We start from the raw sequence: 16,962 nt of genomic DNA, 5'->3' as shown, positions 1-16,962 counted from the left end.
TGGACCTCGTTGGCCAGCGGGCCGAGGTATAAGGTCAAGGTTACTGTCGTCGGTGTGCACGGGATATGCGACCTCCGGGATATGCATCGAGCGAGATGCGCGCGCAATCAGCGCATGCGCGCCGCCAGCCGGCTTGTCGTGCGTCGCAGCGTGTCGCGCAAGTCATTGCCAAGGTCTTTGCTGGTCACGGGCAAACCGTTATAAGTAGCGATGGACACGAACCGAAATGCAATTTTTAGACTATATAATTAATATATATATTATTAAATACTTTTAGAATATTCGTTTGAATTCGATGATTGGACAAATTATGAATCTGTATTGTACATGTATGTATATTGTATGATTTTGGGATTTTTTACGAATGACGCTATTAAGTTGTTATATAGGTTATGAATGAATTTGTTAATTAAAATATTCAGATATCGATTGATTATTACTAATGCATTTATATATAGTATGATAGCGTAATAAGATGTATATATTTCTAACGATAAATCGAATTCGTAATAAAACAAATATATAAAAAATTAATATTAAGTTTGCGCACGCTGAGTAAAGTTATTTTAAAATTTGTATTGTACTTGCTTTAATTAACTTTACAGAACTTGAATTTGGTACAAGATCACGAGGATTTCGATCCCATCGCTAGTTGTATGTAGCCGGTTGAGACTGATGCAAAGCCGCCGATGATTTTTCTAGGGTAAGCTGTACTATTAACGCCTATTACGCCTAGAACATTTTTTACATTGTGACATGAGATGAAAGTTCTAATTAGAATGGCTAAGAGTTATTGATTACTGATTAACGCAAAAAATGTAGCAGCTCATTAGGACACAGACATAAATGAATAATGAATAAATTAATGTTTTATTGTATTCATCTTTTTTTAAATTTAATTAAATAGTACTCCTTGTGGTGATCCCAGAATATGAAAAGCTAAATATTGTATCAACTTTTTGTCATAGAAAAGAACATAAGGAAAAGGATCTAAATGTTTGTGGTAGGTTTCTACCTATAATGTAGGGTGACAAAGTACATATCAAGCTTTTACGAGTTTTCTCGTGAAGTGGGAACTACTTCCACCTCTGGGTAATATTAGTCTTGAGCATGCTACCATCTGTTTTCTGATGTAATCTACTTATATCTACGTTATAGAATACATTCTGCAATGTATATGGTGCTCGAATGTGAACTTGCGTAAATCTCTTATGGATAAGAAACAGAGTATTGCTCTAGTTCTTTTATCTTATAGAAAATATATTGGAATATATTTTTCGAAAGAAGCATATTTAATATATATTTTCTAAATGCATTATTTGCAGGATATTTCAGTAGAATAAAATTCCCAAATTGAAATTATAAAAATCAGGAGATCAAAAAATTTATAAGGAAATGCGTTGCTTTGCAAAATTTAGTAGTTTGAATTGCCTATTTTTTTTAAATTGCAATCAAAAGGAAAAAGCAATCATGAAAGAAATAAACGCGCGCGTCGCGACGCCTGCGTCACTACACCCGGCGTACATCCATGGCCAAGGTTCTCCCCGGTCACGGGCAACCCGTTATACGTAGCTGGGAGCCAACACTTGCCCGAGGTCGTCCATGACTGTCTTATTCGCCCCAAGGCTTGGGAAAAGTTGATCTCAGGAAGATCCACCTAATACGCTATGAAAATATACAACGTAGAGATGAACGTTATTTTCATGCATACAAATGATTTTACCTTGAATTAAAACATTCAAAAGAAGAACTTTGTACGTTAAAGGTAAACAAGAGTTCAATTATGATTGAACGAATACAATATTTAATTTGCTTATAGGTTATGTAAATCATCTAAATTTGGTTGAATATGAAAAATAGTTTTGTAAATGTTTAGCCAGAACGAATAATTTAGAATGTAGCGCTCTTATATCGAATCATTTTAGCCGCTTAAGTAGTTCTTTGTACCAAATCACTAGGTTCCAACTCGATTAGTGTTGATTAGCGTTATTAATGGGATCTTACACGTTGTGCTCGTTGAAAGTTGAGTCGAGGACGGATTATTGTTTAAGGATGAAAGATTCCCTAATAAAAGGTGGCTTTATTTGACCCATTATCTTCAATAGACAATTAATTTGTCTTATACATTAACAAGAATAAGCGAATTTTTATGTTCAAGAGTACAAGTTGCGTATGAACAACTCTAATTAGTGAAATAAATTCTGCATCTAACTTCAGAACAAGAAATGCTACATAAACTTCTTCAGTACTAAAAGAAGTTTACATTCTTGACACAATTTCAGTAGGTGATATTTCTACTCTATTACCAGCCAATTAGATCATGATCAATTTTTAATTTAACTTTGAGTAACTTCAAACGTGTTCTTATTAAATGATAGATATTCTTCCACATATGTTAGTAAAATCAGAAATCTATCAATATTTTCTTTGTGTTTAGAGTTAAAGATGAAGTTCATATATATATATTGCAGGATACAAAATATTAAAGCAAACGAATATTTAGTCGTACCAGGAAGTTCTCTTTTGAAGATTCAGTTTTACGAGCTATAAGAAGCAAGACGAGAGAAGGCCTAGTGGAGCGAACTAAAAGTAAATTCTCTTTCATGTCCTTAGATTTCTGGTTATTTTCTTCTCTTCTTGGAATGTATTACCGGTACCCATCCTTTTCTCGTGATGGAACAGGGTTTGGGAGTTGATGTTGGCTCGTCCGGGGGCGGCAAGTTCAAGGTTACCACGTCCAGGTCACGTCCGGGCATGCTAACCCAAATACGATTACGGTCTGAGTACAGTGGAGAGTCGAGACAACAAACTCGAGATCCAGTTGGAGTTTGCTAGGCCAATGGAACAAGGATCTAGTCCAATTCCCCTTTCAGGATTACACTCCTGAGCGGGTCTGCGGCTTCCTCGTTCTTCCGGGATGTTTGAAAGATATCGTGTATCGTGTCGCCGTCGATGCTATTAGTTCTGCGAAAACCTTTAATCGCGTGGGGAAAACTGGACTGTTTTCGTAATCCCACGAAACGTTTGTACGTTGTGACCCGACCTTCTTAACTTCGACGTTGCTTCTTTTTATTTTCAGATATCTTATTAAAAGATAGCTTCTCTCTTCTTTTTTCTTCATTTCGTCCATTTTTTTTAAAGGCCTGTTTGTTTTTTGCTCGCGTTGTTTTTCGCAAGTAATCCGATGTTCTTGGACGCCTGTGTCAATTTATCGCGCGCATTTCAGATATCTTCCCGATTACGAAATTAACAGCGAAATTACGAGCCGATTAAAATTCTGGCACCGCTTTTTAAACGCGCTCTCGCGGTTGATCACGATTCATGCAGTTGCATCATACCTGTGAAAGAAGAATAATACGTAGTAGCTGCAGACTGTTTCATGTCGATTACCTTGAACAAATAGAGTCCCTGTATATTATGGATACAATTTCAGTCTTTTAGCTTGCTAAATTAATAAAATCATCTATTGTGATACGTTGTTATTATTAATCATCACGATCGATGAGAAGCATTGAATGTATATTCATTAACTGTTTAGATTGGGGTTAAATTTTACTTATAAACAAATAGAATCTTTTATTGTGTAAATCCGAATTTCTTGTGACATTCGATCTCCTGATTTTTGTAGTTGGTATTTGGACCGTTTTATCAATTTCTATCTTTTTTATGACTATATGCCGTAATATAAAATTTATATATTTTGCACCTATCCATCTGTGATGTATACAAAAGGATTGCAATGCGCCGCAAGTTATCCACGTTGTTATTGCGCTTAGTCACGAGGATTATCGCCTCGTAATAATGTCACTAGGACGTCTCATTATGAAACACCCACCAAACACGCGATTTTCTGGAAAGAAGCGAACCAAATGAGAAAATATTCTTGTTTATAACTTCCTCGAATTTTATCATCTAACACGTGCTTCGTTATAGATGTTCATATAGTGCGACATTGTTGCTGATGTCACCATTGACACGTAATAACAATTAACGATTCTATGGAATCATCTGAACGTCGAATTAAAATTACAATTACAAAATTTTTGTTATTTCCCGTAGCTACATAGGAAATGTTGTAACATTCATAACTTCGTAATCCTATTATGATAATACAATCTTATGTCATTGATAATGGCTCCCTTATTGCTAATGGGAATTCAATGAAATTTCATTTCTTTCATGAATTTGCCTATCGACTCGTTTTTTCTCGATTTTTACCAAAGTGATTTCAAGGAGTTTTCTATCTAACAAAATCGACATGTTTCATTTTCAACGGATTACGATTCCACAAGTGAATGGAAGCTCCGCGAGTGGCTTTCCATTAAAATAGCCACAGTGGTTGATCAATCATGGTTGGTTTCACAGGAGGCAAAGTTTGTTCGCAGATTTCCCTACCGACAATCGTACCGCTTGTCTACCATCCGATTCACGTTTCTCCTCGGAGTTGGAAAATACATTCGCTCTCTTTTCCTATTTTCCGCGTGGGACGTGCATTCAAGCGCGTCAACCTTGAACTTCATTCGCCTCTTCGTTTCTCTCTCTCTCTCTTTCCTCTTTAACTACCCTGTCCTGTTCTTTTTCGCTATATCTCTCTTTCTCTCTCTCCTTCTCTCTGGTTTTCTATAAACAACTTTTCTATTTTTCTCCACTCTCTTATCTCTCTATCAACGTGCGCCGTTTTCCTCTCTCCTACTCTCTTTCGTTTGATTCACTGACGTCACGGCTATCGACCCGAAATCCCAAGACTGGGTCTGTGTGTTTATACTTGCATACACGTGGATTATTCGCACGTGTACGTTTCTTTTGATACGCTCTACCATTTAATGCATCTCGTCGCATACGAACTCATGATTCGCGTGAATCACACGCACATTTTCGTTATGTTGCTGGGGAGTACATTCGCGATGCCATGGCACGATATCGAACCGGTTTGTCATTAACAGGGTTCACATGGAATCTACAATTTCATTTCGTAAGAATAAATTATTCTGTCGCTCAATTGGAATACGTAGAACGATGGATGATTGTAATTGTGGTTGATTGTATATCCTATGTCGTTGATTGTAATTGTCATGATACTGAAGAATTACGCTTTGACATTGTTTCAAAAGTCTTACGAAATTAGATACTACAAGAAAATTTGGTTCTCTGTGTTACGAAGTATAACTTCTATCAACATAGATTTCAGAAATCCAAAGAAGTTAAATTCTGTAATAAAAGTTTTTCCACTTTTGTTTTACAAGAAAGAGGAGATTAAATCCTATTACATTATCAATAACATACATCAATTACAATGATACATCAATCAATACATATGTTGTAATACTAATATACTAATAAGAATCAGTAATGGCCTCGAGAATATGCATCAATGGAGAGTGGTAAAACAATGTTTCAAAAGTTGAAGTAATTTCCGAGATTGCAAGCTAAAACTTCCTTCTTTGCCTACAAAATTCTCGAGCAATCTGAACGATTGAACGCCGCGATACAATCTCTCAAATTACATCGGCTATAGTTTCACTCTTTATTACCTTCTTCTTGCATACATGTACTTATTCATATTATGGCCCAATCTTTCAACAAAATTTACAGCAAAATCTTCTGGAAAAGTTCTTTATCTCTAGACTATTTTGTTTCTAAGATACATACGAGATAATAAAGATTTTTCTAATCTCGTAACAAGACTATCGTTATTAGTACAAACAACGATATCTATGAATATGAATCACGTATTCGATTTTAATATATCGTTCCTAAACAAATAATTAAAATTTATTAATGTACGATAATATAAGATGACGATAAATATTTCTTTTAGCCGTCAGTTTCTCGTTAATTTATATATTTTTATCAATATTTATGTGTTTTCGTTATAAAATGTCTAAAGTGTATGATTTTCTCTGATATACTTAACTATGTTTAATTACAGGTGATTCATCGAGGTAGTCGAAATTTGGAGCAGTTTCTACATTGCGTTATGATTAATTTTTGTTGACGCGCGTACGTGCTCCAACTAGACGTCACGTCCTCGTGACCTGTATGCAGCTGTGTGCACATAGTGTACGTCAGTGTAAGCTCATGTACGTCGTATCGAGACACGTCAAGGCCAGAACCGTAGACGCGAGGATTCACGATGGAAAATCACGATCACGACGACGGAAAAAATGGAGCTTCCTGCAAAATTCAGGTAAGTATAATAATTGCTCTTCGCGATCATCATTAACATTCGTGTTTGACTTAACATTTCATTAATGTACGTACTATGTAGTAGTATGAGTGTATATTTATTATGCATTGTATTTTACGATGTATGAATTAATCAAAAGATCATATGTACAATTAATTTTATAAATCGTTGGGCTCATTTAGAAACTAACGTCTGCCTCTTAAACGGACTGCGCAACTGCACATTTCATGCTTATGATTATTACCAATTATAAATGTATCGATTACGAATCTGACGAATCTCAACATTAAATAACAGCGTGATTAAAAAGAATCAGGGTATCGAGGATAGTGGAGTAATATTCTAGTAACGCAGCGATCACATTAAACCCATTGGTTTTTCCTCTTTTCGTGGATTTTGTTCTGATTACTACTGGAAATTCCGTTTTCGACATTAACATAAAATCTACTTTGAGTGTACAAGCTTAGCTTGTGTGGTCGGATAACAAAGGAAAGATAACGAATAATAGCGGTCACCCGTTTTAGACGGCGATCGTAAGAATATGAAAAGTTCAATTGTACACTAAGAATGATCTCGTTGGTAAGAGGTAGACCGGCGTCAACTGAAAAGCCTATCTTTAATGATCAGCCTGCGGTAATGGCCCATTGTAAAGTGTAAGTCAGGTGATACAGCGATGTGTGTGTTAAGTGTCCTTGACACCCGCGTCCTTGTCAAGAATTTTTCCGCATTCGATTGTTGTTCCAAGCATGCTCCGCGAACTGCAAATAGAGAGGAGGGAGAAACAGGATAGAGAGAAGGAATCCGGAAAGTAGAAGAAGACGGAAAGATCGGTTGTTGAATGGTAGACGGCACTCGACCTTCGTTGGGAACTACCTACATGGTAAAAGATAAAGCAGACAACCAGGCAACACGTAGAGAAGCTATACAGCGCGTCACTAAAGTATTTGAACACCTATAGAAATGTTTTCTGAATATATCAGGTAGTTTGAATATGAGAAAGTTACATGCAACGTACATAACACGTTCATTAAAATTTTCTATGATAAGTGTCTAAAAACGATCATGAACCATTGTATATCGTTTATTGTTATTAGCTCGTGATGGCAAGGAAATCATTTGTTTTTGAATTTCGTAGATACTACTTGTCGATCGATTTTCAGGATTGTTTAAATTGAGAAGCACGCGACAGAACCGGCGCTTATAAAATTTTGTCACTTTATACATCGCATGATGCCTATAAAGAGGCAAATTGCGAAACCGAATACAAAAAATAGATCGTCGAGGAGTACATTAGTAGTTGAAGTCTTATAAAAATAGAATTCGTTTCTTCATTTGTAATTATAATATGGTGACCGCGTCTTCGTTGAACGTATGTACTTACGTCTCTTTAATAGACGTGACTTCGTTGAGATTTAAGTAACACGATACGTTTGTAAAATCTACTACGATTTAGTTAGGATCGTTAAACAGGCTATTACTAGGAGATCATTTGTAATATTGTTTGGTTATTAACGCCTTGTTGAAGTATACAGCTTTTCAAAACATCGTAAAGCACCGGGGAACCTTCTGTCAAATATTTACAACCTCAACTTTTCTCTCATAATCGACTACACCTGAAACTGGGGAAACATCGCGTCCTGTTCTTTTGACTGTTCGAAATTTACAGCTCCTTGTGGACCGTTGCGCCTTACGCTTTGAATACTCTTAAATATTCGGCCCTGAAATACCGTAATGGATCTTCAGGGGTCGAAGAGTAAGTTGGCATGATTTGCGACCTCTGTTGCTCCGTATTCTTTTCGTCTGTTTTCGCAAAGAAACACATCGTCGCAAAAATACACATTTTTTCTTTAGACACGCCAAAGGGAAACCTTGAACCGTCTCTTTGTTACATCGAATGTATTACAAAGTTTCGGGATCGTTCGATTCATTCCTTAGACTCTCTAAATCATTTAAAAAAAAGGTGATCAGATGCTCTTGCACACAATCGAATTAGTATTTAGTGAAGTATTACAAGTTATAGATACTAATGGATTTTGTTGACAAGATAGGATCAACGTAATAAAGTTGCACAAGTAAATTTTACAGATTTCAAGCCACTCGTACACGTAACTATAATTATAAACTTTTAACTAGTTGCTAATTTATTAGTATTATTAGTGATATTAGTGATCAGCGATATCACTCGTAACAGATACCAGAGATACCACTCAGCACGTAATATTAGTTGTATTACTACAACTAATGTTAATAAAATCATCAATTTTATTATTGATTGACAAGAGACAAATTACAATCTGTAACTTGTATAATTAATTGGTGTATCCTATTATCCAGGAGAGCTTAGATTACGACATTTTGAAAACATTCGAACTTATACAAGCAAATACAAAAATAGCCCTATATCTCTTTGAAATCATATCGTCGTCATTTCTACAGTCTAATATCATTTCAGATATATTCTCCAACATCCTTCAGAACGGCGATTCTTTTATTCTGCCCTTTGAAATCGTATACGAGATTTACGGACACAGGATCGTCGTAAAAAGCATTGGAGGCCTTCGAATTTACCTGTGAATAAAAACCATGGCCCTAAAGTGCTCTTAAACCGTCTGGGAGCTCTAATGTGCACTGTTATACGACTGGCGCGATCTTTCTGTCGAACAATGCCTCGTAAAATACTCGATGGCCTCAGGCTCGTGTCGCACGATCGCTTTACTGCCGTCACTTCGCAACGATGACAATGACAAAGTGACTGATGAGACACACGCGATCGTTCGCTGGTAACGAAGGATTTTGGACCACGTTCAATGGTACGCGAATCCTGGAGTTCACGATGGCGCCTGTTTCACGAACGCGTTTCCCGTTCTGATGTTAAAATACATCGAGACGTATCGACGAAGGTCAACCTGTTATTTAGTTGTTATTAATAACCGTGACTACCACCACGTCACGAGCAAATTTCGTGTCCGTGTTGTGTCAGGACATATACAAGCTTCTGCCTCGGAAATAGTCGGCATTCTGAATGAACAGTCGCCATTCGGTCTAAATACATCAAAAGTATATAAGGCTATTCAAGATGTCTATTATTAAGAGTGATTCCAAGAAATTCGATCGTTGCTTTGAAATCTGACCACTTCTCGTACCATTCGGTATACTCGAAGATTTTATGGAAAGGAAAACAGGGAATTCGTCAAAGTATCAAAATTAAAGGAATATAATTTACAAAGAATATCCATTAAAAATGTAATGAAGATAATGCGACGTGTTGTTGGCGTAATTTTGCTTATGGCAAATTCATCATTCTCGCGCTGTTTAAAATAGGATCGTGATGCGTAGAGTGGGCGAAGAAGCGTGTTGTGCCATTCCAGCTACCAAAGCAGGTTCGATTTCCGTGTGCGCGCCACTGCGGTTATTGTTAGAGCAACGAAGTTACGTGCTCGTTTACTCAAGTGGTTGATATACTGGCTTTAACATGTGAGCACGTGTGTGTAAAACAGAGGCCAAAGTGCACCTATGCCCGCGATTTCAGGCTAAAAACGGAGCCAAGGATATCGGGACGATAAGCAGGGCTAGGGTAATCCAAGCCCAATACCGTGGCTGTTCTTTGTTGACCAAGGACTGTCATCAATTCTAAAATTGTTCTTCCAGTTTGTTCTGCGATTCCGCTCGATCGTCATATAAAGCATTCAACCCTTATTCAACAAGTATATAAGTCAGTTTGAAGTTGTAATACGATGATGGCGACTATGATGGTTTGGGGTACGTTTAGAGGGAAATTCAATAACTTTGATTTTTGATAACTAAAAGTATAGAAGTAATAGATATACATACACGTGGTCACAGTACTAGCGTTTAAATATTTTACATAAATTTTGAAATACTCAAACGATAAGAATGTAAAGCAGTTTTATACTTTCAATAGGAAATAGAAAAAAAAATGTAGAAATGGGTAAAAGAAATGTATCAGGATTAAATCGTAATTTAGCTAAGATAAAATGTGCCATTTAGAAAAGAGGTGGATTAGAAGTACGAATTGCTTCTTCGTTTTTGCAAGGAACTCTGAAAAACCAAGTAATTGCCTCTAAAGGTCGGCATAAGAAGATTTTCTTATTTCGTTTTCTTCGTTTACCTTCAACCAGCTTTATAACGATTGCTTTACTATTTGTGCATCCTTGGTCGAGGCGAGGGTTAACCAAGGCAATCTCGTTGATTCGTCAAGAATCATCTTTATCTTAGAGAAAGCGAGACTTTCTACAGATGTTTACGAAAGTTATAAGGTACCAAGGGCAACTCCTCGAAACCGAGTTTTCACCGCATGGAACGCTCGATAAAGCTTTGCGGTTTCATGCCTAAATCTCGGATCGATGCACGCTGTGAACGATTTACATTCCGACTCGTATTCTTAGGGAACTTTTGTACGGTACAAACGATCCAAAATCTTCAGAACCGTTCTATTGCTTTCGTTCTATCATTTCTTTTGTTCTATTGACATAACTGTATCGGCGTGCATTTACAAATGCCACAACTCTTTGTTACATTGTTAGTCCCTAAGGATGTTCCCTTTTTGGTACTACGATAATTCAAAGTATTGTACAAGTCAAAGCTCGTTCGTATTCTTATAAGATACATTAAATTCAGCTAGAATCAAACATACGATAAACACTTATTATTCACGTTATAGTACCACGCCAGAATAATTTACTTATAATTCTCAATGATTGTAAATAAAAAAAAGATATTCTTATAAGATCTATTGTATAAACACTTATCAGTGAATTCTTTAGATTATAGCTCGAATCATTCGTGAAAGTCATTGCGTGTAATTTCGAAGAGGGATTCTGTGATATTTTTATACTACCACAAGCATCTTATTACATTTATAGAGCGTATAGAGCGTAACATAGGATCTATATAGGATCTATATACCTTTTTAAGATAATTGTCTTTACATTTAGTTTTATCATTATCAACTTTCTACGATAGGATCAAAATATCTTTAAACGATCAAAAGTCTCAATATGTTATTTACCAGGATTATAAGAGTTACTTAGGAAAACACGAACTTTATCAAGCATCTCGATGAAGAATACAACGAAATGTTCAAAAATGAAGCGATCTAGTCTAGAGCTAATATACATCGTGGGAAATCGTTTATAATTCAACGGTATCGAGGAGTGAACAACCTGCAACATAGCTTAAATACAATTTAAACATCTACGAATATAAATATAATTCATTTTCATCTACCCGAACATATTCGTACACATAATGTAACACACATGCCACTTACTCCAGTCATATAATTGCCATATATACAAATTTTCGCGACAGCTGTACCGCGTCTGTCTGAATGAACGCATTAGCCTCGTTTAAACAGATTTATGAATCGCTATACATATCCAATAACGTATATCACCCACGAGGGGGTTATAAACGCCAACGTGAAAATATATTGATCATCACCAGCGAAGAAGTGAAACGAAATTCGAAGGGTCTATGATTTGCTCATGTAATAGTCGTATTTCGAAGGTGTGTTTGCCGCGGGCAGAAAAATTGGCCGTTTTATGCTGGCCGGAGGAAGGCATCGACGTAATTGAAAGAAATACAGTTCGTCAGGTACCCGCAGCCATAAATCCGACCAACGGGTCGTAAAACGGTCGATTCTTTTCACTTTCGTTGAGCGGTGAAATGTGTGTCAGGAGGTCATCGGGCCATTGGCCGTGTTCCACTTTCCGAGTTCCTTTTCCCTTTTCGAGATCGAGGACCACGCCGCGCTCTCTTCGTGTGTTCGCGTTTCGTGAAAGGGGGGAATCGATACAGAAAGGAAAAAACGGAACGCCTTTTTCCTTCTTACTTTTACACGCCGTGTTTCGTTTGCCAGATTTCGCAACCGGTCACTCTTCCATCGCGTTACTTCCCTTTCTGGTCTGTTTGCATTCGACGATTTTAAGCTTTCACGGCCCTGATTTACACAGTTGCTACTATTTGAGTTTTTTTAATTCTTTTTTTTTTGGTGTGTTACATTTAATAGGAATTATATCTTTATGTTTCGCTAGATATTTGGTAGATAAGAGAATCCTGTAATTTCATTTCATATGCATTGTAATCTAATAACATTCGGTCATGAAGTGATTTATTAAAAACATCGAGGCAATTTCTGTTCTGAAACATCGGCTCAAATTCGAGCCTCGAATTCTTTCAATCATTTAGATTATTTGATTATTTAATTTTTCCAAATTATTTAGGAAATTTAGCGAGTATGAATTGATTATCAAAGAAAACAGAATAACATTCTAACTCTATAACTTATTTATCTATTAATTACATAATTCTAACGTTATTAACAGGATAAAGTTAATGTTTATTCCTACTTTCGTCGTACTCTTTCTTTCCATGTACGGGTCGAGGTAATCTCGGAAATTTATCGTGGCGTTGATATTTAAAAAATGTTGATTAATGTCAGCTCGTGTTTCTCTGTACTATCCGAATTAATTTAAAAGGATAGCTGACCATGAAAGAGTTACGATGAAGTTCAACGGTTCTGATATTTGGAAAATTTTGATTAACGCGCCTAATGCCATTCTCACGCTACGATCTTAATTGATTAATATAATACTAACATAATAATAATATAATATATGCACAGGCTCGCGCAAGTATGCGTCCACTTTTAAATATCTTTTATAAATATATTATCAATGTTATACGAGACATTTTGAGATTTCATTAGCATTGTAATGAGATTCGATTATCATGATTTGTTCCATTTCGAAAACAATATATATGCATCGCGGGACAATAAATCTTTCTGATACTCGATGAAGCAATTACGATAGAAAGTGTGACAGTGCAGGCTGTAAACTTGTTTAATGACTGTTGCATCGTTGAAATGAATGTACGTAATCACACGAGAGAAAAAGGCATTAGACGTCGAAAGGGCAGACAGGTATTAATGATTGTAATCGTAGTTTTCGCGCGAACGTATCACTTTAGGCGATAATTTATCTTCGGTTAATTAGGTATGTCGTTCATTAAATCGACAATCAGCAATTGCGATTCCACGTGTCGATCATATAAATAGCAATATTAATAGTAATATTTCTATCCATATTCAGAGAGATATTATTATAGCAATAGTCAGCGCTTCAAAACATAGTTCTAAATATCACTATTCTGGCTCATGAAAGATTTAAACACGTACGATAAAAAACTTCTATATATGTATGATGCATATGTTCAATGTGTTATATAAAACATCTTGAAGTTTCATTAGCATTATAATGATACTCGACTGTTATGACTATGTCGGTAGAGTTTCAAACAGATCTGGAAATATACATATAAGAATTACAAGCTACCATATTCAGTGCAAGTATATATTTCGCATAGATGACAAAAGTATTTCGATAATCGATTACTTAAATACATAATAAATGTCAGTATTCGATGGGGCCGTATTTAACATTTATTCGTTCTATACGTCTTTCTTTTTTATTTTTTTTTTTATTTATTTATTTGCATTTTACAATTTGTCCAGTAGGACATTTGGTAAAATATTATAGCTTAGTGATATAGTACTATAACATGTGGATGGCTACCCCCAGTGGGATACCATCTTCGAACGTTCTATACGTATTCTATTCTTTTATTAAATATATGTCTGCGATAAATGTATTGTAATTTCTACGTACATTTTCTGCAGGCTGATCTTCTTTTTAACCAATAGAAAAAAAGAAAAAAAAAAGGAAATTCCCTTCGTGCTTAAAATGTTTCGTACAACACCCGTAACATATTCGTAAAAGGTTTCTATAAATATTCCAGCACTTCCGTCAATTACTCTATGTAAATACACACCGCGCTATGTAATATCATTTTACTTTATTCGGTCGTAACAACATCGTTAAATAGCGATACGATGCGATGGTATGGTACATTAATGGCCGCGTTATTATCAGTTCGTCGTAAATACGCGATATAGATGACGGCGAATCGCGTGTAATCGGGTAGCCATTAATATCAGTCCGCCTCGTTGATATAATTTCAACGACGACCGCGACTACTTATCCCGGAAACGGCTTTCACTTTCTCCCCCACTAACGCGGGTAACTTTCACTAACGAGGCCTCCGCGAAACGACTCGTGCGCGCACCTACGATAGTAGATCGGTAGAGAGGAGAGAGAGAGAGAGAGAGAGAGAGAGAGAGAAAGAGAAAAAAGGGAACTGAGAGGAAGGATGAATCGGGTTTCTGGGTCGGTCAGGAAACAAAGCGAAGCCCCGTTGTCCCTTCGTCCTCGCTCGACGACCTCGTGAATTCGTTGGACGGAAGGATGCCAGCCTTTCGACGATCGAAATTTCCCTTCCACTCCGATGAATGACATTGAAAACGATTAGTGTACGATGTCGTGAAGAATGTTCGTTTTGTACGTATACGGGATGTTTGAAGAGGTTGCGTGAACTGCTAAATAGTAAGGGACGCGAAGAGCCACGATGAAGAAATTTCCTTTGTCCTCTCGTTGTTTGAGCTTTGACATCGTCATCTTCCATTCAAGGACGCTTTTAAGTTGCCTTTACGAGTTTTTTCAAACGTATTTTATTGGGCGAATATTAACGGTGCTTGTGATTTATGTTATTGGATTCTACAAGTTTCTTTCATGTCACAGTTTAACCTATTCTCTTGTGATTTCTTTTTAATGGATACAGCGGTTTGTTAGGAATCTCTGACCAAAGGGTCTTATTGTATCGTTGGGATAAAGAGTTTGTAATGTACGTATAGGATGTACTTGCTGTTCTTTGTCCGAAAAATGTTAGAGAGAAGAAGTTATAACATCGAAGGTATAAAGTTAATGTTAAAAGAGTGCGAATAAATTTTGGAATATTTCTTAATCAACACTTAACATTTCATCGAGCAACACTTTTGTAATATTCTCCAACAAAAATAAAGCTTTAAACGAACGGAGCGAAATTTCGTTTGTTACGCAACTTCAAATTAAGAATTTTAATGCAAACTACGATCGTTTGTCAAGTAACTAACATTGGCATTCGGAGATTAAAATAATCCTGGCCCTATTATTCAACATCAGCCTTCAAGTAACTTACTTAACTAGCCATAAAGATTCTCAATGACGCTAGGAATAAAATGGTAGAATCGTCTGAACGTCTGTTGACATATTTTTCGGAACCGTTTGAGCTTGTTAACTCTAGGTACAATCATAAAATCAAATATACTTGACAGACAGTCGCAATTATGACAGGCAATACAGGTCTGCGTCGATACTTGCAAATACATAAACTTGTAAACGACGAGCTCGAGGAGGCACGAGTAGGCACGCGAGGGCCACGCTCGCAGGCGACCTTGTAAAACCGGAAGACGCCTCTGCGTTCCTCTTGATCGTTTTACAAGAACGCGTACCTCTCTGTCGTGTGCCGACACGATCTCACTTCTTTTCTTTCTCAAAACTGACGGTTTTACCGATGGTGAAGGCTCGATCATAAAATTCCGTTCTGGCGACCTGATGTCCTGGCGTCACTGCGACAGATGTTGCTGCTTTTAGATATAGTTTTAACGTTCTCTACCATCGTTACGGTCACAGACCGAGAAATTGTTGCGCGTGGCTCTAGAATTCAGCATATGAGAAAGGAAGTAATCGTCCGTGGGAAGAACCTACGTATTTCTCCTTTTACTTTCTTTTATTTTTACGAATTTTGTTTGTTAAAGGACTGGAAAAAATTCACTAAATTGAATACTAAATATTAATAGGTTCGTAAATAAATGATAATGTAGAAAATAATCTAAGGGATCTCAATATAACGTATGTGAGAGATTATCGACGAATATCGTCGAGCGAGAAAGAAAGCAAGAGATCTTAGTACAGTGAGAAATTATTAGAAACTATTTTCTTATGAATTTTACTAATTTTAAATATTTCTGTTAGGGGCGAAATTGCAACAATAGGCAGATACAGAGGAAATTTCGTTACGGAAGAAATATAGAATTATAGAACTCCTAAGGAATAATAATCTAAAGAATAATAGAATTAGAAATGATCAAATGATAATTATATAATTGAAATACAAAGTCTGGAATAATTTATATACGAAGAGATCAAATAGATATTTAAAAATTCAAATCAATTTCTAGAAAATTCACATTACGATTAAAGAGAAGTTTCAAAATTTCTCTTCGAATTCGAATTTCTTCCATCAAGCAACTACTTCCTTCTTAACTTTCTAATATCCAAATTCTCTCAAAGTAGGTTTACTCAGCTTTGTCTGTTATTCGCCGAATCGCTGTCGTGTTGTGCGATTAGATTCCAAATGGAAACAAAGGCAGAGCGACATTATGCTAAGCCGATGGTGTCAGGAAGCGACGAATGTGGCACGCGTATCATGTGTTATTCGGATCGGTATCGTATGTGTGTATTATTCTGGCGGTTCATGGCCTTCGAAAAGGGATCGAATAGGGACGTGGCAACACACTTTGGACGATTAAGTAGGTCATGACTCCAAAATATATGCTACCGTACTGTCTGCTCGCACGGGTTCTATAGAACTCAACTTTCAGGCCGTCTGCCTTTCGAGGTTAAAGGTCAGCCAGCTTCTACGTCTCACACGAAACGTATTTATAGCAGAAGACTTGTTACTCGTCCTATGCGATTCTATCTACCGTTTATCGAACAAACTTTCGCCTTTTCGAGTACCGTCTTTCAATCAAAATTTAGTATCGAGATTATTGCCTCTCTCCAATATCTTCATTTTCAAGGTTTACTTATACAGAA

The 16,962-nt window shown here is 36.5% G+C and overlaps 1 long non-coding RNA gene across 2 annotated transcripts in view; it reads left to right on the top strand.

Annotated features, from left to right (window-relative positions):
• The first annotated feature begins 35 nt into the window (after positions 1-35).
• The window catches only part of LOC117208828, a 56,743-nt gene continuing 39,816 nt past the window's right edge, over positions 36-16,962 (top strand). The window contains exons 1-4 of one of the 2 annotated variants that reach the window (XR_004487778.1): positions 36-329; positions 606-703; positions 1,459-1,765; positions 5,930-6,191. This is a non-coding gene — a long non-coding RNA (uncharacterized LOC117208828). Of the gene's footprint in view, positions 330-605; positions 704-1,458; positions 1,766-2,613; positions 3,755-5,929; positions 6,192-16,962 lie in introns of those variants that run through there. The other variant, XR_004487779.1, reaches the window with a different exon arrangement.

Source organism: Bombus bifarius, unplaced genomic scaffold, assembly GCF_011952205.1.
Source record: "Bombus bifarius isolate JDL3187 unplaced genomic scaffold, Bbif_JDL3187 scf7180000008162, whole genome shotgun sequence".
Taxonomy (NCBI): Eukaryota; Metazoa; Arthropoda; class Insecta; order Hymenoptera; family Apidae; genus Bombus; species Bombus bifarius.
This window is presented reverse-complemented; position numbering and strand designations above follow the sequence as displayed.